Below are 16149 nucleotides of genomic sequence, written 5' to 3'. Positions count from 1 at the left end.
TGCTTTTGTGTACTTAATTGATTCTATTTGATTTTTGTTTCTCTCCCAAGACTGAAAGTTTCAACAGCAAAAGGGCCACCACTGCCTTGTTCCCAATGTACTGTGCATAACTGGCACAGTGCCTGGAAGAAAAGATCTTCACTGAGGTATTAGTCTCTTTCCCTTTCTCCATACTTGCACATAAATATTTAGTAAGAGACCTAGGAAGGCACTTTCATGGCTTAAAATTAATGAGATAGTTTTAAATATAGATCCAGAATGCGCATATTGCTGAGGACATTAAAAACTGGTTCAATAAGCCATTTGAAATAGTATTTGTGATCACAGTACTTACATTTTTGCAAATATTCCTCATACCAGTGATCCATCATTTATTGATCCATCTTTTCTTTATGGAATATAGGCACTGTCTTCTAACAGTATAGGTTGATGTTACTCATTAAAATTAAAAAAAAAAACAGGTGTTTTTTTTTGTGTGTGTGTGTTTTGTGTGTGTTTTTTTCAGAAGAGTATTAAGTATTTCATGTATTATAATTTTTTTCTGGTTGTGTACTCCATAAAAACATAAGTAACATTTGGCAACCTACAGAATTAGACAAATAGGGTCAGCATAATACTCACTGGGAGAACTGTAAAGCTGTCCCTCATATATGTGAGTGGCAGCATTGATCCTTCAACAGATAATGTACTAGAGTTCTTTTTCCAGCAATGGTTGATTAACGTTCACACAAAATCACATACTTGAATCCTTACTTTTATACAAATAGCAAACAGTGGTATAATGAAAGTATATATTCTGTGTCCGTGAAGTAGAAGGCTTTCTCAAACCTAAAGTCATGAATTTGGAGTCAACATTTTGTAACACATGAACCAGTTGAGGAGACAAAAGGCCTAAATGTAAGTTAATACATATTTATTTTAAGAAATAGCAGTGATATAGACTGCTACTTAAGATGAAAAAAATAATTACAATCTCATCTCCTCGATTTAAAAGAAGTCCCATAGTTCTGTCGCTTTTTAACCACCTCACCTAGAAATGCCATTATCGATAGCCAACAATCCATGCTATTTCTCTAAAGGAAGCCAGGCCCTTGAACTATCTGGCGCAAGAAATTAAGACCTACCTCTCGATCTACTTATGTATATGAGCTAAAGACCTTGCTAGTGGTCAGGCTGGGTGTGGGGAAGGGGAAGAGCCTCTCAGACATGAATGGAGTTCACACCAAAATGACTTATTCGGCCACATTTCCTTGGAATCAGTCCACCTCATAATAATCCCCCTTCCCTCTTAGAGCCGCTCTCTCAACACCTCCATGAGAAAGGACCCTGCCAGCCACATGTGTGCATGTGACCTCACATTTGATTACAGTAGACTATGTGTGGCTATTCATATGGCATATGCTTCTCACTACATAGTTAATGTATCCTAAAGTGTATATTCCTTCTAATTATTTGTGAGTAAAAACCAGAACATACAGATACAGTGCCATCTGAGAAGTTAGAATTGGGACATAGAAGAAGTCTGGTTTATTTGCCATCAGAACTGTTTTCTATAAAATTTAGGAGTGAAGTGTCAATGTTATTTCAGCATAGAGTCAAACAGCAGAGCACACAGAGTAGACAAATGAAGGCAAAACTGTCAGAGCTCTCTTTAGTTCCTGCTTTAGTTTGTTTTTATACTTTGTGGTTTCATGAGATACACATAAAGGCTTATAATAAGTTATGTTTATATTAGACCAAATTAGTTTGTGTTTCTTGCAACCAAAGTGCCTAAGCTGATACTCTCATCAAGGGCATAGCAGGAAAGGATGACTTAATAAGTTAAAAAGAAGACTCTCTATCAAGTATAAGAAGTTTACTCTGGGCTGAAACCGGTTTGGCTCGGTGGATAGAGCGTCGGCCTGTGGACTGAAAGGTCCCAGGTTCGATACCAGTCAAGGGCATGTACCTTGGTTGCCGGCACATCCCCAGTAGGGGGAGTGCAAGAGGCACCTGGTCAATGATTCTCTTTCATTGATGCTTCTCTCTATCCCTCTCTCTTCCTCTCTGTAAAAAATCAATAAAAAATAAAATAAAAAATAAAAAGAAGTTTACTCTGAAACTCTGTTACCATAGATGGGGGTGAGAGTGTTATTTACAATAAAATTATCTCTAATATCTAATATGTTCCTAATGCTGATTTTAGTCAATTTCTCTTTGGGTTGCTTTTATAAATTTTCTCCTTTGAAACTTTGGATGACAATTCCACCTTCTGCTTCCTGTTTATTGCTATTATCCTCCTCTCTTAAAACCCAAATATTCCACATAGGTCTTCTCTATTGGTTAAAGACATCTCCCCAATGGCTTAAATTATTTCTATCATTTACATAATCTATTCTAGAAAGAACCACTGAAAACATCTTGCTCACTGTTTGTTCTTTTGTGCTAATAACTACTCTGAATCATGATTATTCTTTTTTAGTGGCTAATAGGGGACACCAAGACAAAATCTTCATCCCATTATTATTTTCAGGCTATATGATTTCTGTACAGTGATTTAAGCTAACATTGAAAGAGCTAGGATACAAATACACACATAAAATAGAAATAGTAGCTAATTGAAAACAATTAAGACACAGAATAGCTTAACTCCTTCTGGCTTAAATTATTAGCTCCTCTAGAAATTTTATAACTCACTCCCAAATAGTTACAAGGGGTCTACAGTATAAGGATATATTAACTATGCAGTAAGAAGCATATGTCATAGGAATAGTCACACACAGCATGCAATATAATCAAGGTTATTTAAAAGCCCATGAATTCAAGGTCAATATGTTCCTCTTTTCTTTCTGGCTGATTTCAGCTGGATGTACAACTTAAACAAATATATTGGGAGCACTTGAGTAGATTCATTTTGCAAGATAAGTAGAAGAAAGAAATCAAAATCATATTGATTCAACCTCTTGAACAATTTTCAAATTTACTTCTTTCCATCTATACTACCCCCATTCTAATCTTACCCCTAGAAAAGACATTTTAAATGGATACCTGAGAGACAAGAAGAAGGCCTTTTAAAAATACAAACCCAATTATGGCACTTATGCTCGAAGAGTTCTGATGGCTTTCTATTGCTCTTGGTACTGTTACTGGAGAAATCGAATTCCTCCCTCAATTTTAACAGTGGGATTCTTACAGTATCTTCAGAAAAGAATTTTATAAGATTCATATGAGAGAATGGGTGGGTTTTTTTTTATTGGTGTAGGGTTACATTTCTCAGGTTCCAAAGTCCTATGGCCCTGAAAGAGGAGCAGCTGGGGTTTCAGTAGAGCCAACAGAAGGACAAGTGTCCATGTTGCTGTCAGGTCCAGTTCACCATCAAGCTAATCAAAGGTAATGCTCTGGCCAGTGCGGCTCAATTGGTTGAGCATCATCCCATGCAGCAAAAGGTTGCTGGTTAGATCCCCAGTCAAGGCACAAACCCAGCTTGCATGGCTTGTGGGAGGCAACAAGTCAATGTTTCTCTCTCTCAAATCCTATCTAATAAAGAAGTGATATGCAAATTGACCATACCTCCGATACACCCACAAGCCATGCCCACTGGCCAATCAGAGAAAGTATGCAAATAAACCAAATCAAGATGGCTACAGCCACAGAGAGCAGGAGGGAGGCTTGAGTTTCCCCGGCAACGGAGGAAGCCAAGCTTTCTACCTGCCCTTGCTGGCCTAAGCCTCCACTCAAGGCTACAAAGTTTCAATTATAGGAGGTAAACAAATCCCAACAGAAATAGCTGCAGCCACGGAGCGAGCAGGAGGCTTGGCTCCGCTCCAGGCTACAAAGTTTCAATTGTAGAAGGTAAATAAATTCCAGATACCAGGGCCTCCACTTGGGTTGTCAGGGGGTGTGGCCAGCCTGTAAACCACCACAGGCCCCTCTCACAGGCTACCCCACACCCCAAGGGAACCCCCACCCTGATCCAGGACACCCTTCAGGGAAAATCAGCTGGCCCCCACCCATGCACCAGGGCTCAATCCTATCTAATAAAAGAGTAATATACAGATTGACCATTACTCCCAACACACAAGATGGCTGCCCCCATGTGGTCAAAGATCCTGCTCCCATGTGGACACAAGATGGCCACCACAAGATGGCCAGCAGGGGAGGACAGTTGAGAGGGACCAGGCTTGCAAGGAAGGGCAGTTGTGGGTGATCAGGCAAGCAGGGGAGGGCAATTGGGAAGGATAAGGCCTGCAAGGGGATAGCAGTTAGGGGTGACCAGGTGGCAGAGGAGGGAAGTTGGGGTTAGCGAGACCCGCAGGGAAGGGCAGTTGGGCAGGACCCAGGCCTGCAGGGGAAGGCAGTTAGGAGTGACCAGGCCTGCAGAAGAGGGCAGTTAGGGGTGACCAGACCTGAAGGGGAGGGCAGTTAGGGGCAAACAGGCTGACATAGGAGCAGTTAGGCATCCATCAGGCTGGCAGCAGAGTGGTTAGGGGGTGATCAGGCTGGCAAGCAGATGAGCAGTTGGGAGCCAGCAGTCCTGGATTGTGAGAGGGATGTCCGACTGCCTATTTAGGCCCGATCCCACCAGGATCTGGCCTAAACGGGCAGTCAGACATCCCTTGAGTGATCCCAGATTTGAGAGGGTGCAGGCTGAGCTGAGGGACACTCCCTCCCCTCCATGCACGAATTTCGTGCACCAGGCCTCTAGTCAATAATAAAAACATATATATTAAAAAAAATAAATAAAGTCCATTAGCCCATTGTGTGAAGCCCACATAGGCATTGTGTGAAGCCACATGGGCAAATGCAGAGGAGCATATCTCCTGCAACAGGAATCAGGCATGAACAGCAAAGGAGAGAGCCGAGAGCCAAAAAAAAAAAAAAAAAAGGGAAAACAGCCCTAACCAGTTTGGCTCAGTGGATAGAGCATAGGGCCTACAGACTGAAGGGTCCCGGGTTGGATTCTAGTCAAGGGCATATACCTTGGTTGCAGGCACATCCCCAGTAGGAGAGTGCAGGAGTCAGCTGATTGATGTTCCTCTCACCGATGTTTCTAACTCTCTATCCCTCTCCCTTCCTCTCTATAAAATAAATAAATAAATAAATAAATAAATAAATAAATAGATAAATAAATAAATAAAATATATTTATATATATATATATATATATATATATATATATAGAGAGAGAGAGAGAGAGAGAGAGAGACAGAGAGAGAGAGAACTCCCTTTGTTCAGAAGTTTAAATATTGCAATGGCCATGCTCATTCTGGCCAATCACCTGTTCCCAGGTGTGACTGACAAAGAAACACCTTCTCAGGTCACTGACACTCTACTGGGCATGTGTCTAAACTGCCTTTGTCTAGTGCCTTCCCACATTAATCAGTGGAAAGGACTTGGAAAGTGTTAAACTAGCAAAGCTGTATAAAAGTCACACCTATATTACTATCTAGTCTCCCATTTACTCCTCTCCTATTAAATAATAACCAGATTATTACAATAGCATCATTATGAACTCCAAAATCCTTAACATAGCCAAAATAGTCTTATATAAATAATGGCTCCCTCACTCTTCTGCACAGTTCCATCACTTTCTTAACCTATAGACATGCTCATGAAATGTATAGAATGCAGAACATACACACACATGAATGACCAATTATACTCTAGCTTTCTTTCTTCTTCTCTGCAGAATTAAGTTTCTTGAAAATGTGGTCTAAGTTTATTGTTTCCACTTCATTCTCACCTCGGTCTTGCTATCTTAATTCTGATCCCGCCACCTCTTAGTAATTGCATACCTCTAGGAAACTGATGAACTCTGAGTTATCAAATCCAAGAGTCATTTATCCATTTCTAATCACTCTTGACATCTTTGTGGAACTTGACAATATTTACACCCCAGTACTTAAACTCTTCCATTTTCTTAACTTCTAGGACACTAGTGGATTCTTCCTCCTCCTAATCCTTAATACTTGTGTTACCCCAGATTCTGCTTCTCATTTCTGTCTCAGTGTGATCTACTCCCAGTTCACTTACATATCTAATGATCCCCAAATCTTTACTGGTAACACTCTCAAGTAATAGCTAGACCCATATTTCCACCTATCTATTCTGCATTCTACTGTGATATAACACAATAGACTCAATATTGATACGCGCAAACAAACACTTTGGAATCATACTAGACTCTTTCTTTCCCCTCAAAGTTTCTAATAATTCTACGTCCTATGACTCTCCATCAGCTCCCTCCACTTTTTCAGGAAGGGCTTCTCAATTGATATTAAATGGTGAAAAAATGTCACAGGGCAATGATAGAAGTGAGCTAAGTAAAACACACACACACCCACACACACACACACACACACACACACAAAAAAAAAAAAAACAAAAAAAAAAAACAAAAAAAAAAAAAAAAAAAACTCTTGACCTATGCAAATGAATTTGTTTTCTTAATAATCAAATAAATAGATTATCTCAAGTGTAGTACTTCTCATAGCTTTAATATGCTAATATGTACTGTGACTTTTAAGAAGCATGTTCAGCATGCAGCATTTTTTCCTAATCTTATCAGCTTCTTTGTTAAGAAGACCAGTTGAAGAGTTAAAGGAAGTAATATGCAATAGAGCACAATTTGGGTTTTGCTAGTTATTCTTTTTTGAGGTCAACTTAACCAGAGTTCTTAAAAATGGCATCATAAAAATTGATAAGTGTGTAAGCTTCTATGTTGTGGCTGGGCTAGAGCACTCCTCACTACCACCCCCCTTGCTCCTTCTCAAGGGACTATTCACAGGAGATGCGGAGTCTTCATTCCACCTGTGCTAAATTATAGAGTAATTTCCTGTTCTTTATTTTAATTAATAAATCAAATGAATTCATCAAATATTGATTAAACACCTGTTCTGCACAAGACACTCTGATAGTTATTAAAGATACCAAAAAGGATAAAAAGCAGTTTTGTCCCTCCAAGGCTTAGTCTAGGGGGAAACATATTTGTAAAAAATTTAATTAATGTGACAAAGTGTTATGAAAGAACTATGCACTGAGTTCTGTGGGAACTCAGAGGCAGAAATAATTTCCTCTTCTGGGAAAGACAATAGAGTGAGTCACAGGAGAGTTTCAGCAATGTCTTTAATAATTTTTTAAGTAGGTCCTTCATGGTCTCCCTCCCAAAAAATACAAGCTAGAAAATATTCTTAGTTTGTAAATGAGAAGTTGACTTTCTCATGATTAAATTCATCTAAGTTCACAAATGTAATAAGTAGCAAAAAGGGGGATGATATCCCAAAAGAGTGGCAACAATAGACAAAATGCATGAAAAATAATATGGTTCATTAGATATTGAGGTATGATCTATACCACATGTGTCAAACACAAGGCCCTCGGGCCAAATCCGTCCCGCCAGGCCTTGCAATGTGGCCCGCACCGCCCGCTGTCATCACTGCACTCCGCTGCGTTTCCATCACAATGACAGTTTATGACTGTTCAGTAAACCATTTGGCCCGCGATTTAGGCTGGATTTTAGATTTTGGCCCCTTCTCTGATTGAGTTCGACACCCTTAATCTATACAATGGAATACTATGCTGCTGTAAAAAGGAAGGAACTCCTACCATGTGCAACAGCATAGATAGACCTGGAGGGCATTATGCTAAGCGAAATAAGTCAGTTGAAGAAAGAGGAATATGACAGGATCTCATTCATTTGTGGAATATAATGAACAACATAAACTGATGGACAAAAACAGGTCTAGAGAGAGAGAGAGAAGCATTGATCAGACTGTTAAATCTCAGAGGGAAGGTAAGGGAGGGTGGGAGTAAGGAGGAGAGATCAATTAAAGGACTTGTATGCATGCATATGAGCCTGACCAATGGGCACAGACATGAGGGGGGTGAGGGTAATGGGGCATATGGACACACGTAATATCTTAATCAATAAAGGGGAGGAAAGCATTGAGATATGACTTAAATGGAAAACCAGGTCTGCATATGGTGTGGTCTAGATGAAGTTGTTGGGGTGTTGTGCAGAGTCCAGGAGTTCTTCCTACTTGCAAGTTAACAAACTAGCATATTATTGTTTCACTGATGCTAACAGAAGACAAGAGACTTACCTCACAGCAAGCAAGCAGCATGAGTATTCATTGGTTACCCTGCTCTGCAGGGTGTGCTAGATGAATGTCTGCACATGCAGTCAATTGCATTACAGCGGAGGAATACTGATCTTGTGGGGGATTGCCATTTTTATATCTAGTAGAAACAATCTGTTCTTTGTCCTAGGAGAAACTATCTCTCAAGGTTGCTTGTTGCAAGCACAACACTGAGAAATGGCCCAAGTAATGGGAAGTCAGGGCCTTGCGTTCTTGGCATATGCAGGACACTCAGGGCCCAAGGCAGATGACCTCACTTAACAGGAAGGTGAGTTAGGAGAGTGCAGAAGGACCATAGGAGACAAGACTGGAAAAGAAGGAAGGAATTATATCACTGAGAAATTTAAATACAATACACAGGAATTAGAGCTTTGGGGGACCATAAGAGATGTTTTAAGATTTATGCTAACCCCCACTGGATTTGTATGTATGACTTGAAATGATTCCTTGGACATCCTCCTTCTTGTGCCCCCAACTCATCTATATAGTGAAAAAAACTGCCGAACACTATATGGTAATCTCCTCCCAGAAATTTATAAATTTGCAACCAAGAGAGTTTGGTCTGTTTCTCCCTTTTGGGGAGAGGCTATATGGCAGTCATATTTTCTGCTATAGGAAGGTTTTACTGTAACAAAAAGAAGCCTAAAGCAACCAAGAGCAAGAGGTCTGCACACATTCTAATCTCCATTTTCATTTCTTTAGCGCATCTGCATCCCTGCTCTTTCTTTGCCCTTCACTGTCCCTTAAGATATCTTGATAAATTTCCAATGCGTTATTTTCATAATTTATGGCAATTGAACTTTTGACTTATGTCACTTGAATCTAAAAGTGTGATCTAGTTTAGAAGAACAATATTTTCAGGTTTATCACTTAAAAGCATCGTCACATTTTAGCAATATGGAAAACAGCTTCTGATTAAGACAAACTGGAAACGAGACCAGTAGACTATCACAATAGTCCAAGAGAGAAATTATGTTGCTATTTGCTCTTAAAAACATGCCATAATTAGGTACTTCTGATTCAGAGATAACTTTAGAAATAATAAGATAGTTTAAAGCACCTCACTAGTTCCAGGGCTAATCTGTGAGGGCAATTTTACTTACAGTAGCTCAGGATCAAAAATTGACTCTTCCAAATGAGGAGAAAAAGAGCATATAAAACTGAAGAAAAATGGGTAAGAACATGAAGCAGCTGATAAGACATGAAAGTCAATGGGATCAAGAGCAATGGGACTCCCTGTTTCATTGTTGCCATTGAACTCAAGCCCAGAAGCCCGGAAGATATCATTATACAGAGAAACTAAGAGGCTCTGGTCAGGTAGGTCAGTTGGTTAGAGCATCATCCCAATTCACCAAAGTTTCAGGTTCAATCCCTGGCTAGGGCACATGTAAGAATCAACCAATGAATATAATATTTCTCTTTCTCTTTCTCTCTCCATTCTCTCTCTAAAATCAATCAATAAAATATCTTTCAAAAGACAGAATGATAGAATTATAAGGGCTTCATGGACACAAACAATAGTGTGGTGAAGGCTTGGGGTGAGGGTGGCTAGACGGGGTCCCTGAGAGAGAGAGGAAAAAAAAAGGAGACATATGTAATACTTTCAACAATAAAGATTTTTTAAAAGGAATTATAAGGTCTTCATTTTGGTAGTCCTATAAGTATGAATCACAAACACTTAAAAGTTCACTTATCTATGGGCAAACTAAAAATTCTGATTCGTTAAAAAAAAATCACACTTTTCAAGGATTCTAAAGACATAGGAATTTGTGAAGTATATTTTGCTTCTTAACTGCTATTTTCTCCTCCTAATTCTACTCCTTAAGGCTATCTACTCGCTATCTACCCTTTTTTTTTTTATCTTTATTGTTGAGAGTATTACAGATTCCCCCTTTTTTCCCATTTCCCTCTCCACTTGTTTCCTGCCCCACCCCAGGCCTTCACTACCCTGTTGTCTATAGCCATAGGTACTGCATATATGCATATAAGACCTTTGGTTAATCTCTTCCCGCTCCCCTCACCCTCCTTCCTTCTGAGATTCATCAGTCTGTTCTATGTTTCCATGCCTCTGGTTCTGTTATTCACCACTTTGTTTTGTCCATTAGATTCCTTGTTCCTTTATTTTGATTTTTAGATTCAATTATTGATAGATATGTATTTATTGCCATTTTCTTCTTCTTCCTTCTTCTTCTTTCTTCTTCCTCTTTCTCTTCCTTTTCCTCTTCTAAAAGAATACTCTTCAATATTTCATGTAATACGGGTTTGGTGGTGATGAACTCCTTTAGCTTTTTCTTGTTTGAGAAGCTTTTTATCTTTCAATTCTAAATGATAGCTTTGCTGGGTAATCTTGGTTGTAGGTCCTTGCCATTCATCATTTTAAATATCTCTTACCGCCGAAACCGGTTTGGCTCAGTGGTAGAGTGTCGGTCTGTGGACTGAAGGGTCCCAGGTTCTATTCCGGTCAAGGGCATGTACATTGGTTGCGGGCACATCCCCGGTGGGGGTTGCGCAGGAGGCAGCTGGTCGATGTCTCTCTCTCATTGATGTTTCTAGCTCTCTATCCCTCTCCCTTCCTCTCTGTAAAGTATCAATAAAATATATTTTAAAAATAAAAATAAAAAAATAAAGAATAAATAAATATCTCTTACCATTTCTTTCTATCCTGCATAGTTTCTGTTGAGAAATCAGCTGACAGTCATAAGTGGGCTCCCTTGTAGGTAACTAACTGTTTTTCTCTTGCTACTTTTAAGAGTCTCTCTTTGTCGTTAAACCTTGGCATTTTAATTATGATATGCCCTGATATGGGCTTTTTTGGGTTCCTCCTGTTAGGGATTCTCTGCACTTCCTGGACTTATCTATGTCTTTCACCAAGTAGGGGAAGTTTTCTGACATTATTTCTTTAAATGTGTTTTCAATTTCTTGCTTTTCCTCTTCTCTTTCTGGCACCCCTATAATGTGAATGTTGGTACACTTGAAGTTGTCCCAGAAACACCTTACACTATCTTCATATTTTGGGGGCCATTTTTCTTTTTGCTCTTCTGATTGGTTTTGTTTCCTCCTATTCCAAATCGATTCTTTAATTCTCATTTTTAAAGTTAAAATTATTAACTTTATTATTGAATCCTTATAAATTATCATTTATTTCAATTAGTTTATGCTTAATTTCTGACTGGTCCTTTTTGATATCTGAAATTCTCACTAAGATCCTTGAAAGTCTCACTAAGTCCCTTGAAGCTCTCATTACAATCCTTGAGCAATCTTATAATTATTGTTTTGAACTCTCTGTCTAGTAGTTTGTTTGCTTCCATTTTATTTAAAGATTTCTTCTTTTCTTTCATTTGTGGCATGTTTCTTTGCCTCCACATTTTGGTTGCAAAGTGTTTGTTCCTATGTATTAGGAAGAGCTGCTATGTCTCCTGGAATAGGTAGAGTGGCCTTGTGCAGCAGGTGTCCTATAGGGCCCAGTGGCTCAGCCTCCCAAGTCACCTGAGCTGGGAATTCTAGGCCTGCCTGCGCGTGGAATGTGTGCAGTCTTGTTGTAATTGAGCCTTGAATTCTGTTAGCATCACTGTGAGGAGTTGACCTCCAGGCCAACTGGCTGGGGGGACCAACAGCTACTACACTGAAAGAGCTGCTAGGCAGGAGACATCCCTATGGAGCAGGACTTGCTTCAGTGGGGCTTTGTTGCTACCTGAATCTGCCCCTTGAGTGTATAACTTGCTTGTAGAAGTATAGAGTTGTAATCAGGTATGGTCTAAAGCTGTCCTCCAAGTGCACTGGCTCTGAGGTCTCCTAGTAGGGGCAACATAAGCCACTGCTCGGGGCCACCTGCAGGAGCTATAGAGCTATCTTCAGATGGCTGCTACTTGTATTGGGCTTGAAAGTGCCAACGCAAGGCTAAGCTGTGAAGCAAGATGGGCTGCTGCTACTGCCAAGCTTTGGGCCTCTTACTGATAGGCATGGGGCATGCTGATACCAACTGCTGCCTATATGAGAGATTTTTAGGAAAGTCTGAAGCCTGAGCCAAGACAGGCCATTCATATGAAAAAGCCACTACAAACAGATTGAGTGGGGCTTAAAATTGAATGGTACAGGGTCTCAGGGAACCTTCAGGGAGGAGTACACAGTGTGAGCCATGCTGATAGAAATTCAGATATGGTTGCCAGTCAGCTCTGCAACAGGAGAGGTCCAAGCACAGAAACAATGACCCCTGTGGAAGTATTCATATCTGGGAGAAAGCCAACCCCAAGTTCCTGCCCTAATGCCAAACAATCCAGTTCTTCCCTGTATGTCCTTGGTTTCCCCAATGCTGCTTCTCAAGCACTGGATCCCAAAGGGAGCAGGACAGAGTAAGTTCATGAGCTGGCCCTTTAAGAGGAACTGCCTGGGTCTCTAGCAGCCTCTGTATCACCATGCCACAGTCTCTGCTGGTTTTTCTACAGCCTGAAATTACAGGGACTTTTCTTCCCAGAACTGGTCCCCTGTAACTGCCTCCACTGTAGGCCTTGTCCCTCCCAACTGCACTGGGCTTGGGGTCTGGTGTGGGGCTGTGAATCCTTGCTCCTCACAGGAGGCCTCCACAGAGGAGATATGCCTCCTGGTAAAAACAAAAACAAAAACAAAACAAAACACACACATAGGTAAGTGTCAAACCAGCTTGTTTAGCGCCTCCACCCCTCCTACTAGTCTCAATGTACTTTTTTCTTTACTTTTCTAAGTAAAGAAGTCTCTAGTTGTAGGACTTCCATTCAGCCAAATTTCAGACAGTTCTGATGGTTGTCCTGCATTTTAGATGTAATTTTTATGTGATTGTGGGACGTGGCAAATACCAGCATTTACCTATGCCACCATCTTGGTTCTCCTATTAATTGGATTTTGTGTATTTTGTTTTGGGGTAAGTTCAAACATAAATTAATACTCAAGAAGGTTCCTTTTTAATCAGCCCATAGTTTGTTTTTTCCTCTAAACATACAGTAAGTCACTTGTTCTTTAGTGATATAGATTTACCTCTCTTAGTTTAAACACACAAATATCCATAATTTAGCATTTAATATACATTTACATAGCTACAAATTTTCTGTGCAATGAATATGTATATATGTTTAAATCTACCCAATTACTTTGTTTAAATATTTTCCTATAAATTGGAGTTGCTAGGCAAAGGAGACACACAATTTAAATTAATTCTGTTATAATTGCAAAATTCCCACTTAATGTAGAGAAAGTCTTCATCAGTCTTTTCTTTTACTATGTTTAAGTGAGCACTCTATTTCCTACCATCACAGGAACATTAGATATCAGTACTTTTAATGTTTCACAATGTGATATTCCTATGAAATTGCTTTTCCCTTGTTAATGTTGAGCTTAATCATCCTCATATATCCTTATTAGTCATTTATATGATGTAAGTTTCCTCTTTATTCTCTTCTTTCATTTCCCTTAGACTATTAGTGTTTTCGCTACCATTTATAACAGCTCATTTGTGATTAAGAATGCTAACATTTTGGTTGCTGTTCATTACAGATAAAATGCCATAGGGTATGTTTTCCCCCATTTATTTCACTATTACATTTATTTTGTTTATTTATTATACAGAAATTATGTATTCAAGTATAATCATGTTTTGTTTTGTTTTTTAAGAAAAGCAATGGAAAATCATTAAAGGATTTAACACAAGAAATAAAAATAAGATCTGAGTTCTACTGGGAACTCAGTTGGGAGTTAATTGGCAAATAGACTGACAAGGAAAGGACCCAGAGCGGATGCAGGCTGATTTAGTTATCCAGCCATGAAAATGCACTAGATTAAAGCATAGTGGTGATGACAGTAATGGGTAGGGAAATTATAGGGACATTTGTGAAACAGAATCTAGAGAATTTGTTGATTGGTTAAATTCATGGAGTGGGTATGGATAAAACAACTGTGCTATTATGGCATATTATCGATTTAGTCATATTTCCAACTGGAATCTAAAGAATCACCTACCACCATAGTTCTTCATAAAGGGGATGGGAGGGGAAAGGGACGGAAAGAAACAATTAATTATCAAAACATGATCACAAGGCAACCAAAGATGAATAGAGAACTCATCATTGATTGGAACGTCTAAAAATGTTTATGAATGAACTATAGAACAGATTTAAGATTCTATACATTTTAATTACAAATAAAATTATCTCCAAAATTTGTGGACTTGAATATTTAAATTATATAAAGTTTTGTCACATAGAAGCCTGGAAGGAAATAAATTGTTACATTCAAATGGCAGGGGATAGGAATACTATAAGGAATACTACAGTATATCCTACTACCCCTTAGGAGCCAGGAGGAGAAAGTAGTTTTCAGGATCCAGAGAGAATTGTGAAGTCACTTGACAGAAGCTGTATGCTTAGGTTAAAGTAACACACATAAGCAGCCTGCAGTGACTCCACGATGTGAGATCTGGGAACCGCCACACTCCACTTGCCCAATCCCCTCTCCAGCCATTGCTCTCCCTCGACTGCTAAAGAATGCCCATTGATATAGCCTAAGAACAGAGCACAATAGACAGACTATTTGAAGGGGCAAATAGAGACTTGCCAGCACATTGCACCTTTGTGCCCTTCACCTCGAAGAAAAGTTCTTACCCTCAATCCAAGCAACACACAAAAGGCTGTCAGTGCAATGACATGCAAGAACATGATAAAACACACTAGAAAATTAACTCCATCACAGAGCCTCTCCCTGCTCATATTTACTCAGCATATTTCCAGGCAAAGTACCTTCTGCTTAATCTTAACTGAGTTAATGTAAATAATAGCATTTTTCAAAAGACTGGTCTTTAGTTTTAAACCGTATAATATGAATAAACAAATTTTATTTTACCAAAGAATTAAACTATAAATAATAAATTGTTTATTTATTAACTAAAGAATTAAAACACTTTGTTTCCAAGGGTAAATGATTAGTACTTTGAGGGTGAGTTATGAGAGAAAAATATTTAACAGTTTGTTACTTTATTAGCTTAAAAAAGAATTTATTCTATATTGTGTTTAAATATCTTTTTTATTAGAAAGAAAGAAGAAGAAAAAAACAATACAAAAGATCAACAAAACCAAGAGCTGGTTCTCTGAAAGGATAAACAAGATTGATGAACCTCTAGCCAGGCTCACCAAGAAGCAAAGAGAAAGGACCCAAATAAACAAAATCAGAAATGAAAGAGGCTCAATAACAACAGACTCCACAGAAATACAAAGGATTGTTAAAAAATACTATTAAAAACTCTATTCCAACAAACTGGACAACATGAAGGAAATGGACATATCCCTATAAAAATACAACTTTCCAAAACTCAATCAGGAAGAATCTAAACATCACAATAGACCAATAATTATGGTAGAAACTGAAACAGTCATCAAAAAGCTTCCAGCAAACAAAAGCCCAGGGCCAGACGGCTTCACAGGGGAGTATTACCAAACATTCAAGGAAGAACTAAAACCTATCTCCTCAGATTATTCCAAAAAATTCAAGAAGGAGCACTTCCAAGCTCCTTCTATGAAAGCAGTAAAGCACCAAAGAGACTGTCAAATTACAGCGGGAAGACTGGGGAGTTTTGGAGAGGGAAGGAAAAGAGATCAACCAAAGGGCTTGTATGCATGCATCTAAGCACAACCAATGGACACAAGACATTGGAAGGCGGGTGGGATAGGGCATGAGACAAACGGGTAGGGGAGGCTGGGGGAAGGTCAATGGGGAAGAAAAGGAGACATATGTACTACTATGTGTAATATTAAAAAAAAATGAAGAAAGAAAGAAGGGAGAGGAAGAGAGAGAAACATCAATGTGAGAACAACACATTGATCGGCTGCCTCCTGCACACCTCCTACTGGGAATAGAACCTGCAACCCAGGCATGGGTCCTGACCAAGAATCCATCTGGCAGCCTTTTTGGAGCACAGGATAATGCCCAACCCACTGACCTGCACCAGCCAGGGCTCTTCTATGATTTCTTTGCTCCCTGATTGAGTATAACTTTTTATTAAATATATCTGAGAC

General features: G+C 39.2%; 1 protein-coding gene across 1 annotated transcript in view; it reads right to left on the bottom strand.

The window, feature by feature from the left end:
- Positions 1-16149, bottom strand: part of GPC5 (glypican 5) — a 1238338-nt gene that overhangs the window by 1209913 nt on the left and 12276 nt on the right. The gene's annotated exons all lie outside the window — the stretch shown is intronic.

The sequence above is a fragment of the Pipistrellus kuhlii genome, unplaced genomic scaffold (assembly GCF_014108245.1).
Source record: "Pipistrellus kuhlii isolate mPipKuh1 unplaced genomic scaffold, mPipKuh1.p scaffold_m20_p_3, whole genome shotgun sequence".
NCBI classification, from domain to species: domain Eukaryota; kingdom Metazoa; phylum Chordata; class Mammalia; order Chiroptera; family Vespertilionidae; genus Pipistrellus; species Pipistrellus kuhlii.
Note: the sequence above shows the minus strand (reverse complement) of the source record. Positions and strands in the feature narration are given on the sequence as shown.